General features: G+C 37.7%; 1 protein-coding gene across 7 annotated transcripts in view; it reads right to left on the reverse strand.

Moving 5' to 3' along the window:
- PPP2R3A (protein phosphatase 2 regulatory subunit B''alpha) overlaps positions 1-17326 on the reverse strand; it is a 99869-nt gene that overhangs the window by 74078 nt on the left and 8465 nt on the right. For all 7 annotated transcript variants that reach the window (XR_004986843.2, XR_006741136.1, XM_036431373.2 and 4 more), the window contains exon 2: positions 6057-6242. The gene's annotated coding sequence lies outside the window, so the exon portion shown is untranslated. The remainder of the gene's footprint in view (positions 1-6056; positions 6243-17326) is intronic.

Consider the following 17326-nt stretch of genomic DNA (forward strand, 5'->3'; position numbering starts at 1 on the left):
ACATGCTTGATTTACTAAAATGAAAAGGAGGCTAAAATGACTGGAGCAGAGAAAGCAAGGAGGGCAGTGTGTGGGAGATGAGGTCAGAAAGGAAAGGTGGGAATCTAAAAAATAGTGTCTGTAGATTACTTTGAGGAATTGTGCTTTATTCTGAGCAAGCATGGTAACAACTGATGACTAGTGAGCAGAGGAATGACATGAACAGACTTACATTTGAAATTGGTAATTTTGGATATCGTGTTCAGAGGAGATTGTAGAGGAGCAAGATAAGAAGCAGGGGGAAAAGCTAGGGGCTATTACAATAAATTAGGCAAGAAGTCGAGGGGAGTTGGACCAGGAGCATAACAATGGAGATGTTTAGTACATATTTCAAATGGTATGCGGAGGGACAGAATGTGAGATACTACTGTATCAAGAATGATGCAATAAGGCAATGAAAGCAAGGAGATGATGACAGTAAAGAAGGAGATCAATAGCATCAATGCACCATCAATAGTAGTGATGTTTCAACAATAAAGCTTTTACCCATTTAATAATGAAAAAGAACTTCACTGCTTTCATTTTTACTTTTTCAATCTAGAAAACTGTTTTGCTTACTCTCTTTCTTCTTTGGTAAATTGTCTATTGCTGATTTAGGCATTAGAGATTTAGTAAATACAGATTTAATTAATGCAATTAATTCATGAAGAACCCTTTCTTTTGCTGAATTCTTATACTGGTTAGAGTATATTTCCTGGCTTTTTGGATCCAATGATTACTCTGTTTTTGTGCCAATCTTACACTATTGTAATTACTGTTGTCTTATTTAGTTTTATTCCAACAATATTCCTTATTTCTTTCTTTGTGGTTTTCTTTAGGTAGGTTACCCTCATTCTTCTTGTCCTTCAGTGTCTTAACTTTGTTGCTATGTCTCATCCTCCACTTCCTTGATGACTCATTAAACTAGATACATGCGGGATGAGTGAAGCTGAAGCAGAAAGAAGTTCCATAGTAAAGGAAGTGCCCAGTAATTCTTAAGTAAAAACACAAAGAAGCCAAAGAAGAATAGTGCTATGGGACAAAAGACTAGATAGAACATGGCAATTATAGGAATTATCTTCTCAAAGGGTTAGGGTCTATTTTCCAAACTTCTGCCTATGTGGCTCATATGCAACTTCCAGAGTCCATTCAACTCTTACTAGCACTTCCACTTTAAGCAATCCATGATTACTCTAACAAGTACTTCAGTGGTTCCTGATATTACTCCATAGTAAACTGCTATATGGCCATTGCTGATGAAATGGATTTTTTGTGAAACAAAGGGACAGAAGCAGCAGACAAGAAAATGGTATAAGACAATTTTGAAAGAGCCTTCCTAGGTGAAGAGGGATTAAACTGGACCTTGTTAAAAAAAAAAATCCATAAAAGCACAGAGATATGAAAAGACCTTGTGTGTTTGGTATTGCTGAATTTGAAAACATATAATATGGATTTTACCATTTTAAGGTCTCCTCCAAACAGTAAGTATAAAATTAAGAATGTAAACTGCATCTTTAAAAGACCCAGGAGACACTGTAACTCTAAATCACTGTATATGATAGAAAACAGAAGCAGGAATGGTAAATGATTTAGCAGAGTAGAGGAGGAAGGGATACTGATGGCAAGCAACCCAATTAACGCTGTACAAAAACCAAAAAAGGTCCAGATTTGGAGGTACTAGGTACCATAGAAAATGGGCTAGTGTGGAGGATTGAGCATAGGGGGATTATTTGAAATTTTACAAAGGAAAGAGACCTCTCCACCTACACGGCACAAACTCAAAAAATCATCCCTTCTTCATCTTGCTGAACACAGGATATTTGAAGGTAAAAACAAAACAAAACAGAAAAGCACCAATCCCAGGAGTATCACACTCAGAGGTTAGTAAAAGACTGAAAAATGAAATAGGTACATTCTTGTCTTATCACATTCTGATCAATAAACCTATCAACCCTACCTAGGTCAAGGTCACAAGAAACCAAACTTATTACCTCCAGCTCCAGCCCCCATTGTGGATTAAAGAAACCTTTGCTGGAGTTTAGAAATCCCATCTAACCACATGATCGCCTTATATTGAAGCTCATTAATTGACAAATGCTACTTTCATTTTAAATCAATTTTACTGATGCATAATTTACATACTCTAAAAAATGTACAGATTTAGTGTACAGTTCAATTTGATTTAACAAGAAATGTGTAACTACTGCCTTAAAAAAGATAGAACATTTACATCACCCTAAAAATATCCCTCTGAACTTTCCCAATCAATTCCCCTAACCCCCAATATCTGTCAATCACCAACCTGATTCCTATCACTACAGATGAGTTTTGCCAGTGCTAGGTCTTCATACGAATGTAATAATAAAATATGTGTACTTTTTAGTCTGGCCTCTCTTTCAGCACAATGGTTTTGAGGTTCATCCATATCTATATGTGTCAACTGCATATTTCTAAGCAGGTATTCTATTTGGCTTATCCACCAGTTGATAGACATTAGGGTTTGTTTCTAATTTAGGCTATTACAAATTTTTTTTTTTTCCCCCGCCTCCGCCTCCGTTATTGTGTCTGCCGAATCTGGCATCAGTTTCCCCACCTGTGGAACGCCGCTCCAAGCCGGAAGTCTAGGCTATTACAAATTAAAGTTGCTATGAACAGGCAAGTAGAAGTCTTTTTGTGGATATGTGTTCATTTCTTTTGGGAAATTAACAATGGAATAATGAGTCATAATAACTGTAAAACTGTCTTTCAAATGGTTCTACCATTTTACACTCTCATCAACTTGAGAGCTCTAGTGGTTCTATATCCTTTGGATATTTGTCATTTTTTAAATTTTAGCCATTTTAGTGGGTATGAAAGGCTATCCCACTGTGACTTTAATTTACATTTTCCTAACTACTAATGATGTTGAGCTAGCAATTCATCTGTATGTTTTGTGAAGTGTCTTCAAATCTTCTGGATTGTCTTTGATTCCCGAGTTCTAAGAATTCACTTATACATTTGTATCATGTCTTAAAAATCTTTTCTTATCATGAAGTTTTTATCTTAAAGTTTTTTTTGTAGTTCTATATTTCCAACTCTTCTGTTTAGCTTTATGATCTATTTTAAATTAATTTTTATGAATGGTTATAAGTCTGAATTTGAAGATCATTAACACTATTTATTTATTCAAAAGACTGCCCACTGAGTTATATTGGAACCCTTGTTGAAAAAACAAATGGCTACATATATAAGTTTATTTCTACATTATCTACTCTTGTGTCTTTTTTTTTTTTTTTTAATATTTTATTGATTCTTTAGAGAGGAAGGGAGAGAAACACAGAGCTAGAAACATCAATGAGAGAGAGACATTAACCAGCTGCCTCCTGCACACCCCCTACCAGGGATGTGCCTGCAACCAAGGTACGTGCCCTTGACCGGAATTGAACCTGGGACCTTTCAGTCCACAGGCCAATGCTCTATCCACTGAGCCAAACCGGTTTCGGCTCTTGTATCTTTATATACACCAATACCATCCTGGGATTTTGATTGGAATTTCAATGAATTTAAATCTCCATTTTGTGATAATGGAGATCTTAATAATATTAAGTTTCTAATCCATGCAATCCATGAACATAGTATGTGTCTCCATTTATTCAGATGCTCTTTAATTTTTCTCAGCAATGTTTTTGCAGGCCTTTCATTAAATTTATTCCCAAGTATTTTATATTTTCTGATTCTAATGCAAATGGTACTGCTATTTTATTTTCATTTTCCCTGATGTTTACTGCTGGTGTAAAGAGATAGTTAATTTATGTACATTGTTCTTGTTATTTGGTACTTTGCTAAATTCACTTATTATCAATAATAGTAGTATTTTTTCTTTCTTTTTTTTGTAAATACCTTGGGATTTTTTTTTTTTCAAAGACAATCATGTTGTCTGAGAAGAGACAGTTTTACTTTTTTCCTTTCTAATATTTACTGCCTTACTTCTTATTAATTTTTATTAACTGGCTAGAATCTCCATAACAATAGTGACTAGAAGAGATGAGCAATAAGGTATAATGATAGCTGTAGGCGTTGATATCCTTTACAAATTTGAGAAAGCTCTTCTATTTCTTGTTTGTTGTGAGTTTTTTAAAAAATCTCATATGGTTGTTTAATTTTGTCAAATACCTATTTTGCATTGATTGAGATGATCACATATTTTTTACCCTTGACTTTGTTAATGTGGTAGAACAGGGGTGAGAGAACTGAAATTCATATAGGAAGGCAAGACTTAGTGTTTAAAATTTATGAATGAAAAAAAATAAAATTTATGAATGATAAATTTATAATATGTATGTATTTATAAATATGGAAGTAGAAATGGAAAAGATAGATAAAAAAATTGAAAGTAGTTGTCTCTGAGGAGCAACCTACTTAGAAAATTGATATATTTTAAAAGCCTTTTAAGCCTTGACTCTTTAAATTTGAGAATATATAATATTAAGAACAAATTTAAAAAATTAAAAATGGGTTCTGTGAAGGTGTAAAGATAAGACTGGGGCTGATTACTGTATGCTAAGCCGGGGGGGCAAAGGTGTAGGGGAGATGAATTCAGCTTAAGGAATGGGTTATTTTGGTGGGACATCCAGAAGATATTCCTCATGCAGATAGATATATGTGGCAGGGAAGCAATAGCAGTTGAAAATAAAGGTCTGAAATAAGCATCAGATAAAAGTTTTAAAGCCACAAGAGTGGACAACACTGAACATATATAGCATGAGAAAAGGATCAAGGACTGAATTTTGAGAAAGGAGGTGAAAAGGATGCCAGGAAAGACACAGAGAATTAATTTTCAAGTGGCAGGAAAAGATCCAGCAAAATATGATAGAGAAGTCGAGGGATGAAAGTGTTTCATTCCTCCACATGCTGAATTCCAAAGTTCTTGTTTGCCAATAAACATTAGAACTATAGTTTTCTTTTATAAGTGTTTCTCCCTAATTTCATGGAAAAATTTGTTAAGCTAATAAAACCTTAAACAGCATAAGTGTAATGATGGAAAATAGAGAATGGTGTTACACATATTTTTTTATGTTGCTATTGTGTTCTATTTCAGGAAACATCTGGAACAGAAAATATGAGGTAAAGAACTTCCACTGCTTATTTCAACTGATAAAGGGTTCAAGAAGAAAATGATCAACATAAATCTTATAGACTCAGAAGTGGTTAAATGTCCCACTTAGATGGGACATTTGAAGATAAGAAAGAGGAAAAATTGTAGAAAAGTTATTAAAAGCTTTTATTTAACAGACTACACAAGGTGTGATGATTCAGAAGTAATGAGTCACTTAGAAATAATAAAACTATTAGTTTGCCTGGAAAACACAGGCACTCTCTGGTGGATGACTCAGTATGAAAACTGATCCCAAGAGAAAAATTTAGAGGATCCATAAAACTACTTGTAGGGGAAAAAAAGGAGACCTGGAATATTTTATTTGTTGTGTTCACTTCAAAAATAGTTTGGAAAGTAAATTAAGAAATTTCTTAGGCCCTAGCAGGTTTGGCTCATTGGATAGAGCATCAGCCTACAGACCAAAGGTTACTGGGTTTGATTCTGGTCAAGGGCATGTACCTTGGTTGAAGGCTCCTCCAGGCCAGGGCCTTCGTCAGGGCTCCTGCAGGAGGCAACCAAGCAATGTATTTCTCTCACATCGATGTTTCTCTGTCTTTCCCTCTCTCTTCCACTCTCCGTAAAAATCAATGGGAAAATTTCCTCAGGTGAGAAGTTAAGAGAGAGAGAGAGAGAGAGAGAGAGAGAGAGAGAGAGAGCGCGCGAGAGAGAGAGAGAGAGAGAGAGAGAGAGAGAGAGAGAGAGAGAGAGAAAGAGGGGGAGAGAAGAAATGTCTTAGAAAGGAAGATTTTTCTAATGCTCAAAGAAATTATATAAATGAATATTAAAAGAATGAATAATGTTTTAGGTTTAGGGCTGTCTTAATGAGACTAAATGTAAAATAAAAACATTTCAGTAGCAGGCTTGATTTGAGCTTATGGAAATTAGAAAGTGCTTAAAAACTTACTTCTATTTTTACTCCAGTGGAGAAACAGAAATGCGCCTGAGGGGTAAAGCACCAGGTGGGCAGTCAGGAGCTCCTGTTCCAGCTTCAGCTTCTATAGGATCAATGGAGTAAGTTGGTCAAGTCACTTTCCTCCCCAGGATGTCACCTTCTCTTCTGGATAAACAGGATGAAAGATGGTTCTGGGATCTAGGGAACACGAGAAAAGCAAACATTTTTTTCTTCGTTAGAATTTTTTTTTTAAAGCTTTATTTTAACAGAACTATTTTGTACTATTATACTTGATGCGGAAAGCACAATGAACTGGCTATTAATTTTCAATGCATGTAATTTGCAAAGCTACTGGTTGCTCTGAGTACTAGCTCTGAAAGGAGCCTCTGGGGGTTAAATTTTACTATTTTAAGCAATTATTACATACCAATACATCAACACTAGTTGTCTGTCTGCTGGTAGTATTTTAAGTTAATTTAATTAACATATTTTCCTTTTCTAAATCTTTTTCTTATTTTGGAGGTATATAAAAATCAAAATACATTCTATATTTAAAAATCATTTGGACAGGTTAGAATATAAATATATAATGCAGTTTAATAAACTTTTGAGTGCCACTATAAGCCAGGCATTCTTCACGACGAGCAAACTATAATCGATGATTTTGTCTTAAAGCAGCTTACAATGTGAATAGGCAGAGAAAGAGGATACCTAAACATCTACGTCAAAGAAAACATTCCAGAGAAGAAGACTGCCACGCTCAGTTCTGGAGTAGAGCAGAAGTAGTTGGCCACAAGAAGGGAAAATGGTTTGTGGACAAAGGGAGCAAAGCAGGAGGTGGCTGGGATGTGTGAGGAGCAGCCAGGAGGATGGTATTACTCCAGGGTCAAGGGTGAAGAGAGGCTTCCAGGAGTTACAGTTGAAGGAGTGGGGCAGAGGCAACTTAGCATCAGAGCCCTGAGAAGTTTCAGTGGAGGAAGGAGGGGACAAGGTCAGAGTTACTCTGTAGGTGGAGGACAGACAGACTTGAGAAGCAAGATCAAAACTAGGTAGGCCAGGTAGAAGGCCTCTGTAGAGTCCAGAAAAGAATCAATGAGGCTACAGATGGAAGGGGCTTAAATAACTAATCCGTGATCACAAATCTATGAGCAGGGTCTGAATATCTTCCATCTTTAAATCTTGTGCTTTTCTACATCCCTGTAAGAACAAATTTTGACTGAAGCTAAAAGATCTTAAATTTATTTTTATTAAGTAAGTTATGGATTTGAAAAATAGACTTTATTTGCCTGGTCAGTGTGGCTAAGAGGTTGAGCATCAACCTATGAACCAGGAGGTCATGGTTAGATTCCAGGTCAGGCACATACCTAGGTTATCGGCTCATGCCCAGTAGAGGGCATGCAGAAGACAACTGACAGATGATTCTCTCTCATCATTGATGTTTCTAACTCTCCCCCCCTCCCTTCCTCTCTCTGAAATCAATAAAAACATAAAAAATACTTTACTCATTTATTTATATTAATTACCTAAAATGTTAAGGGCAATACAAAAAACAAGCAAAGCTTATCTTGTAAGGAACTTATGGGATAAAAGAAATGAGACAAAAAAGAATAGATAAATTAATTCAACAGATATTTATCCTCCTCCTGGGCCAGTGGAGATTACATTTTAGTGACAGTTACATTTTTGTAATTGTCCTTTCTGGCTTTAAAAACACAACACGGAGCTGGGGATTTTTGTGAATATTTATTTTATACATATATATATATTTTAACAAAAGTGAGATTTAGTTATAATTTATTACTTTCTTTTTCTACTTTCCATGAAAATAAAAATCTACATACCTTGTATACATTGTGTGGATATGCCATATTTACTTATTCAGTCCTCTACAAAGGCACATTAGACTGTGTAAGGTGAAGAAAGGAAGCAAGCAGCAAGCAAATGATAAAACTGACTTTAGCTGTGGCAGCATTTTCAATATTCTAAAGGTGGAAAGAGGTAAGACATGTGGAAGCTCTTGAGATTTTAGTGTTCCAGACATAAGATGAATAATGTCTGAATCTGGAATTCTTTGTGGATGAAGAGGAATTTCCAAAAGGGAAACAAAAAAGCTTGCAACCCAACACACAGTAAAAATGAAGTAATTTCAAATCTTCACATCTGCAGAACAGATAGAATGTCAAAGAAAGCACTCAGACAACTAAAAACTGAGCAGACTGCCAGGGAAAAACCAAGTTTCATTCTAGTGATAACCCACAACCACAGCTTTCAAGGAAGGGACAGAGATCCCCAAACCGTGCTCTAGTAGAAAGTGCACTGAGCCTTTCTTGTGAGATGCTAGGTGGCCTTGAAGACTTCATGTGTCCTCTCTGGGCCTCTGTCCTTTGACCTGGCTCTGTGAGTTACAAACTGTGCTTGTCAGAGTTCCCTTGGAAGCTGCCAATACTAGGCATTTCCCACTGCAACCAAAATAGCTATGCTTTTATCTGTTTTATATATTAGATCTTCAAAACATCTTTTATTTGAAGAAAAAAAAAGAGTTTAACAGCTAAAAATATCCTTAAAATCACAAGATTTAAAAAAAATATCATTCATCCTTTAGATTATTTGTTAACTACAAAGGTAAAAATGTAAATTTATAATGGAGGAATCTGAAAGTCATCACCTTAACACCTTAAACAATCAGATTATATGTACCCCTTGATATGATGCAATGTATAGAAGTATCATTTTTAGAGTGTTCTTGTAAAAAATATTTAGTTTTAATCAATCTTTTAGAGCTAATGTCCAATTACAGGAAAAACGGGCAATAGAGAAATAAACAATACCATGAGGAAATAAAACAATAAAGAAATAAACAATACAATGACTTTGAGATGGGAAGCTACTGAAGAATTGTGAACAGAGAAATGACATGATCTGAATTAACTTATAATAAGATCACTCTGGCCAAAACAGGTTTGGTTCAGTGAATAGAGAGTCAGCCTTCGGACTGAAAGGTCGCAGGTTCGATTCCAGTCAACGGCATTTACCTTGGTTGCGGGCATATCCACAGTAGGGGGTGTGCAGGAGGCAGCTGATCAAGGTTTCTTTCTCATCGATGTTTCTAACTCTCTCTCTCCATTCCTCTCTGTAAAAAAATCAATAAAATATATATTTTTAAAAATAAGATCACTCTGATTACTGTGATGAGAATAGACTTCAGGATACAAGAGTAGAGAGACCAAATTTACCTGAAATAATCCAGGCAAAAAATGGTGCTGGCTTGAAATAGGTGGTGGCAGAGGAAGGATGAAAAGAAGTTAGATACTGGATATGTTTTGAAACAGGAGACAATGGGACAAATGAGCAAGTTTTGTGGGAAAGAGGGAAGTCAAGGATGAATTTAAAGTTTTTTAAAAAATTGTTTTGCTTGTGTGTTTTTTTTTTGTTTTTTTTTGCTTAAACAACTGACTGTAAGAAGGAAACTTACATGAACTGAGACTGGGAAGACTAAGGGAAGAACAGATTTGTTGGTGGCCGAGGACGTAGTGACAGCAAGAAAGGTCAGTAGTTGTTTTGAATGTTGTGACATGCCTATCAGACATTCAGGTAAAGATGTACAGAATGATGTTGGAGAATTGAATATTGACGTTAGGGTAGATAATTGGGCTAATACAAATTTGAGTTATTTTTATAGTCTTGATACTAGATCACCGAGGGAGGGAAAACAGAAAGAAATATATAGGAATATTTATTTTATAATAAATCTTGTTCTATAAGATTCCATATTTCTGTAAAGAAATACAAACAGAAACATGCCAAGGCTGAGCGGGAGTATGTACACATACAGAGTAGCCCTAATGGAAATTCCTGTGATAATGAAATATTCATGTATCTGTAACATTCAATAGGAAGCCTCTACCCACATATGGCTATTGAGTACTTGAAATATGGCAGTTGCAACTGAATAACTGAAAATGTAATCAAATAGCTACATGTTGTTATTGGCTATAGTATTGCCTAGTACAGATTTAGAGTTTGGGGAAGAATCACAGAGGAGATAGAAAAGAAGTGCCCAGACAGGGAGGAATTGTGAGACAATTCTCCATGGGTCTCTCATGTTTCTGCACACATTGCAAGTGAGGCACTGACTCACTTGATAGTCATGATATATGATATAATAGTTTCAGATTATCTTTTCAAGAAAGTTTGTAAAGCGTCTGGCCTGAGTGGGTCAATTGGCTCAATGTACTGTGTACCAAAAGGTTGCTGGTTCAATTCCCAGTCAGGGCACACACCTGGTTTGCAAGTTTGATCCCCTGTGAGGGAGCATATGGAAGGCAACAGATCAATGTTTCTCTTTTTCTCTCTCCTCCCTTCCTCTTTCTAAGTATGTCTTTGGGTGAAGATTAAAAAAAAGAAGAATGTTGTATAGCAACAACCTTGAAAGACTTGGTAGTGTCTCCCTTTGGAGCACAAGACCACTGTCCAGTATGACAGTGTTCCCTCTGGAACAAATAGAAGGCATGCCCATTATAAAAGGTTTTGGTTCTCTCAGACAGGCTTCCTTTCTAATAATACAACCCATCATGTGTGCAAGTGCAAACTGGCTCCCTTCACATTGCCTTGAAGGTAATTGGACTCAGAGAACCAGTACAAAACACTGCTGCTATGGCTACTGCTACTGCTGTAATTAATAAATTATCTTTTGTCCCTAATCCAGAAGCCTTGTGTCTTCTACCATCTTACATGGACTGTGGCAGGCTCACTTTTTAGCTTACAAAAAAAGTAAAATCTCAGATCCTTTATGGTTCTTGACAAGTATCTTAGAAACCAAGTGAAGAAACCCTTTTAAGGAGCAGGGAGTGATCAACTCTGCTCCTGAATGTTAAGTAAAGTAAGTATTGAGAAATGACAGATGTAGACATGACTGGTAACTAATAAGAATGGTCTTAATGGAAATGTCAGGAATGAAATCTGACTGACTTGATTACAAAATAGAATGGAAAGAGAAATAGCAACGTAATATAGACAACTCTTTCAAGAAGTTTTGCTGTGAAATTTCATTGAAATAAGGCAATAGACAGAGGGGGATATGGAGTCAAGGAGGATTATTTATAAGGTGAGAGAAATAAAAGCACATCTATATATCTACATCTATATATATCTATCTATTTATAGATAGATATAGATGTAGATGTAGATATAGATGTAGATATAGATATAGATATAGATATAGATATAGATATAGATATAGATATATAGAACCCTAATATGCAAACAGACTGAACAACTTATCACTATGACATGCGCTGACCAGCAGGAGGCATGCACAGAACATGGCGGGCATCAGCAGTCAGAGGCAGAGCGTGGAACATGGTGGGCATTGGTTGTGGTGAGATGGTGGAGCAGGTGAGTGGGAGCGCCGGTCCCTGCCATCGGGGTGAGCCTTCTGGTGGTTACTGAAAATTCTTTGCTCCAGTGGGCCACAGTCCCGCCGAGCCCTCGCACCTGCTGCCAGCATCTGGCACCAGCCCTGATCGCTTGGCGCTGTCAATGGGTGTGAGCAGAGGCTGCCAGCCCCAATTGCCCCTCAGGGCTTCTCCACCTCCCCCTGCTCCTGAGGGGCGATCCTGCCTGCAGCCGCCTCTCACATCTGCTGCAGGCAATGGCCCACTCATACTGCTGACGCCAGCCCCAATGGCTCTATACCAAATCAGTGGGTGGAAGCGGGGCTGGCGCTATTAGCGCATGGGAGCAGCGGTGGCAGAAGCAGGGCTGTCGGAAAACAGGGGGGCCATGGTGGGAGGGGCATGGCGGGGGTATGAAGGATGGGCCGAGACCTGCCCCTATGCCCACCACAGCCTCCTGGCCCACAGTTCAAGTTGCATGAATTCATGCACTGCACCCTAGTTTTCACATATAAGACAATGAATCAAAAGAGGGGAAATTGCTATAAGAAAAAAGATTATAAAGCACTTACATAGGTTAGTTCTTTCACAGTAACAGGACAGAAAGCATAGTACATGATACCACTTCAGGAGTGGGGAGCTGTGATGGTGACTTGTAAAAGCTATTTTTCATCTTGTTTTTTTCTGAAATAGGAGGCAAGTCACCAGTTGAAAGTGAAGCATGGGGAGGAGATAGTGAACATGTGAGGAGAATGAAGACATGTAATAACCATTGAGGAGGAAATGAAACAGAGAAAATGACTGGGGAAATCTAGTATGATTGCCAGGCAACATTACGAGTGTGCTTAAGGTTACATCATTAAATTAAGGCAAGCTCAGCAGTATGACTGTACAGGCATAGAACAGGCAAGGAGTTGGATTTAATCAGTACTGTCGTTTAGCCAGGCATGGATGCTGAAGTGAGAGAGGGGAAAAGGAATTAATGATGTATACATGGGAGATGATAATGACTGATGATAGTATGTATCTAAGCCTCTATCCCGTCTCCTGAAGTCCAAACCCTTCCACTGAGCTCTGTGGGACTCATGGGTAGATATCAGCAAAATCCGCATATCCTGGACCTCATTTCTAATGCTTTCTTCAACTTCCTTTAAGCTTAAATGAAAACTGGGCTCTTCCCTGAGTATGATGCTTTCTCTGTAGCCCTCTAAGATGATGACTCTCTTCGATACCCTTCAACATGAGACCTAATAGGTGCCTTCTTGTTCCTCGTTGCTACTTCCAGTCCATTTTTCCCCTGCCCTCTCCCAAAATCCCCTGCTTTGGGTCACAGAATATTACACTTTATCACCCACTACCCTTCCTTAGTGCAGTATTTAAGTCCCCCCAAGATCAGTCTCTTTTATTCCTTAATTATTGTAGGTTTTGGCTATCACTTCAACACTATGTATGAGTTACAACTGTTACTTATTTCAACATCCAAACAGATAACCCATCTGATTTCCTGGCCTCTTCGTTTCCTGACTTTTTGTCCACAATGACAATTATGTTGATCTTGTTTTCTACCCCATCTTAGCCACTTTCTCCCATGTTAAACCTTAACCCTTTAGAACAGTGTTCTCAACCTTTCTAATGCCGTGACCCTTTAACACAGTTCATCATGTTATGGTGACCCCCAACCATAAAATTATTTTTGTTGCTACTTCATAACTGTAATTTTGCTAATGTTATGAATCATAATGTAAATATCTGTGTTTTCTGATGGTCTTAGGCAACCCAAGTTGAGAACCACTGCTATAGAGCCTAAGACCATCTGGCCTAGAGCTACAGAATGGACAGTGGTTCATGTAAACTAACCCAATCTTCCTTTCCTACTATACTCTTAGCATCTTTGTGTGTGTGTGTGTGTGTGTGTGTGTGTGTGTGTGTGTGTGTGTGTATTGGGGGGGGCTGTACATATTTTATACTATGCCCCCCCCCCCCAAGCTCAGGGCACCAATTAATTCCTTTTCAAACAAGTAATGTCACTACTTCTTCCAGACCAGCTTTGTCCTCAGGCTAGATGGGACAACTCCATGTGTCAAAAGCTTTCTAAGCCCTCATCAAATTTGGTTGGGACAGTAACTCAAGCAGGATAGGCCAATCATATTTCTCCTAGAAATTTGCAATTGAAGTGCTAAGACATTTTAAAGATTCTACAGATTTGATGGCTGAAGCCACTGTTTTGGAATAACCATGCTAAGCAACATGACAGAAGAAAATGGAGTTAAGAAAACAGAGCAGAGAGAGAAAAAGGGTGGGGGGAGGGAAGGGGAAAGGGAGAAGAGGGAAGGGAGAGAGGGAGGAGAGAGAAGGAGGAAGGAAGAGAAAGGGAAAGAGAGAGGGGGAGAGAGAAAGGGAGGGAGGAAGGGAAAGATAAAGAGAGGGGAGAGAGAAAGGGGAAAAGGAGGGAGGGGAGAGGGAGGGGGGAGAGAGGAGAGAGGAGAGAGGAGAAAGGAAAGAGGGGAGGAAAGGAGGGAGAGAGAGATTATGTTTAGTTTCCATGATGGCTGACTGCACTAATAAAACTGGAGTAAATTGATATGTTCTTTTTACTATAAATAACCTTTTTACTTGTATTCTTTAAGTGGATATTTATTCCTTAAAACCAATCAACTTCTATGACATACAAAAATATACATCTTCACTGATAGTCTGTCTCCTTCAGTTTTTCTTTAAGCTCTTGCTTTCATAATACTATACCTTCTTCCATCTTTTGGTCTTTCATTTAATCTATAGCCAAAACAACTTCATCATATGTAATGGATATTTACCAAGATTTTTTTTAGCTGTCCAGATCTTATAATAAAGAATGGGTATCTACAACATAAAAACTATAAAGAAATGAGACAAGTATTTTTATGCTGCATATAAATAACATAAAGCTGAAAACAAGAGTGCTCAAACAAGATAAAAGTTAAACTTCTCTCTTATGCAAAGGAAGTTGAGGGCTGGTGCAGGGGTTCCACAAAATGCTCAGACCCCCAGGCGTTCTGGCTCACTGAACGGCCATGATGGTCCTCAGATGGTCTAGGATGGTTCAGTCTGGGAAGTGGGGGAGGGAACACCCAGCACCCTAAGAGGTCTGGGAAGCAGAGTTTTAAAAAGAAGGGGCACAGGGAGAGCTGAAAAAAGTGAACTTTGCAAAGATCTGAAGAAGGGAGGGAGCTTTGTAGATACTTTATTGGGGGAAAGCAAAGGTCCTGAGGCAGGAGCACGGCTGGTCTGTTGAAGAACAAGAATACCATTTGTGACTGAGACAAAATAAGCACAGGGGAGAGTAGCAGTAGATGAGGTCAGATGGGTAAAGAGGGGGAGGTTGGAATATAGGGCACCTTGTAAGTAAGTATTAAGCCTCTGAGCTGAGAACTTAATTTAACAGGCCCCTCTAGGGGCTGTGTTGAGAACAGGCTCTAGGAGAGCAAGGACAGAAGCAGGCAAAGAGACTATAGAAATAATACAGGTGAGAGATAATGGTGGTTTGCACACCATTTATAGTTGGGAGTTTGTACCTTTTGACCATCTCCACCCATTTGGCACAGTTCCCATTCCCACCCACCCTCGCCTCTGGAAACCACCAGTCTGTATCTATGAGTTCCTTTGTTTTTCTTAGATTCCACACATAGTGAGTAGATATGGTGGAATGTGACCAATTCTAGATACATTCTGAAGGTAGAACCAACAGGGTTTGTGATTGTAGGGTGAAAGGGAAAGAAGAGAGTCAGGGATAATGCCATGGTTTTGGGCCTGGACTATTGGAAGAATGGAGCTGCTATTTACTGAGATGGGACAGACTGTGGGAAGGGCAGGTTTTTAAGGGGAAAATCAGGAGTTTGGTTTAGAGATGTCTGTTAGTTTTCCATATGGAGATGTCAGGTTAGACAGTTTGATATCAGAGTATGAGATTGAGAGGAGAGGTAGATAAAATTAGAAATCACTGGTGTGAAATTGTTGCTGTAAAGTCATGTGACTAGGTAAAATGCCAAGAAAACAGAATTAATAAGAAAAATAGAGCTTTGAGGAGTAAGCAGCATGCTAACTTTGGAGATCAGAAAGGTGATGAGGAATTAGCAAAACCCTATATAAGAATCTCCATAAGGTAGGAGGAAATCCAGAGAATGCAGTATTCTAGAAGCTAAGTGAAAAAAGCTTTGCAAAGAAAGAGGAGTAATCATTTGTGCAAATGCTGCTGCAAGATCAAATAAAAGACTGAGAACTGACTGAATGGATTTAGGAATGTGGAGGAATTCAATGGCGGCCTCAAGAGAGAGTTTATGACTATTATTGCATCTCTAACATCTAGTATTGTGCCTGTCACATAGTGATAACTCAATGAATTTTTGCTAATTGAACTAAGTGAGGTCACTAGTCACTGAATGAGGAAATAGTCTTATTTCTAGAGGCTTAACAGCTGGTACAGTGAAATGTGAGGATTCTTTATTTTACTGTTGACAGTATTACAGATGTTTCCCATTTTCTACCTTTTTGCCTCCCTCCACCCAACCTCACCCCATCCCAGGTCTTCCCCCATGCTACTGTCTGTACCTATGGGTTATGCATGTAAGTTCTTTGGTTAACCTCTTCCTAATCAAACCTTTCCCCTAACCCCACCCCACTTAGGTCTGTTATTCTGTTCCCTGCTTCCATACAGCTGGCCCTACTTTGTTTGTAAGTTTAGATTCCAGTTATAAGTGAGATCACGTGACATTTGTCTTTCTGTACCTGGTTTAGTTTGCTTAGCATAATAAATATAAAGCACTGTCTTTACTCTCTTACTATGCCTGAAAAACATTAGTTTTGAAAACTATGTCTTACACATCTAGAACAGATATTCCCAAATTTGATAGGATTAGCAACAGAATTTGACAAACCCATGCCCTACAAATGTATACAATTTTAATTCTGGATAGATACAATCTCTACAATTACCTCTTGCATCTGGGGCCCTGTGACTTTGTATCCAGAGGTACAATAGAGATCCCAGTCTTCTAGTTATGTCATAAGTCACTATGCATTAAAATGGAAGACTTTTGGTGGCTGCTGAAGGACACTAACTTATAGGTGCTTTGTACAAATAAAAGCTATCTGTGGCAAGACAACAATTAACACAAATATTTGCTTAGTGATTTATACCTTCAAAGTGATTACACATACACTCTAATCTCACAACTTTGTGAAGCTAGTATTTTTATCACTTTCATATTCATAAAAACACACATTTCTTTCAACTTTCTGTCCAGTATTGAGAAAACTGGATAGCCACATGCAAAAGAATGGAGTTAGACTCTTACCTAATATACAAAAATTAACTAAAGATGGATCTAAGAGCTAAATGTAAGAATTAAAAGTGTTAACTCTTACAAGAAGAAAACATAGTGGTAAACTGACAAAACCGTGGATTTGGCAATGATTCTTAGATATGCACTAAAAAAATAAACAACAACAAAACCATAAATTAGACTATCAGAATTATTCGATAAAAGCTTTGTGCTAAGGATATTATCAATAAAGTGAAAAAGCAGCCTGTAGTATGGGAGAAAATATTTCCAAGTCATATATCTGATAATGAGAGCCTCGTATTTATTATAGAATATACTAGTATAAAGAACTCTTACAACTAATTGACAACCAAAAGATAAAGCAGACCAAATGGGCAAAAGACCTGAATAGACATTTCTCCAAATATATACAAATGGCCAACAAGCACATGAAAAGATGCTCAACATCATTAGTTAATATTGAAATGCAAATCAAGTTCACAATGGGATATTACTTCATACTCACTAGGATGGCTATCACCCAAAACAAACAAATAAAAAGAACCAGAAAATAACAAGTGTTGATGAGGAT

Source organism: Pipistrellus kuhlii, unplaced genomic scaffold, assembly GCF_014108245.1.
Source record: "Pipistrellus kuhlii isolate mPipKuh1 unplaced genomic scaffold, mPipKuh1.p scaffold_m20_p_11, whole genome shotgun sequence".
Taxonomy (NCBI): Eukaryota; Metazoa; Chordata; class Mammalia; order Chiroptera; family Vespertilionidae; genus Pipistrellus; species Pipistrellus kuhlii.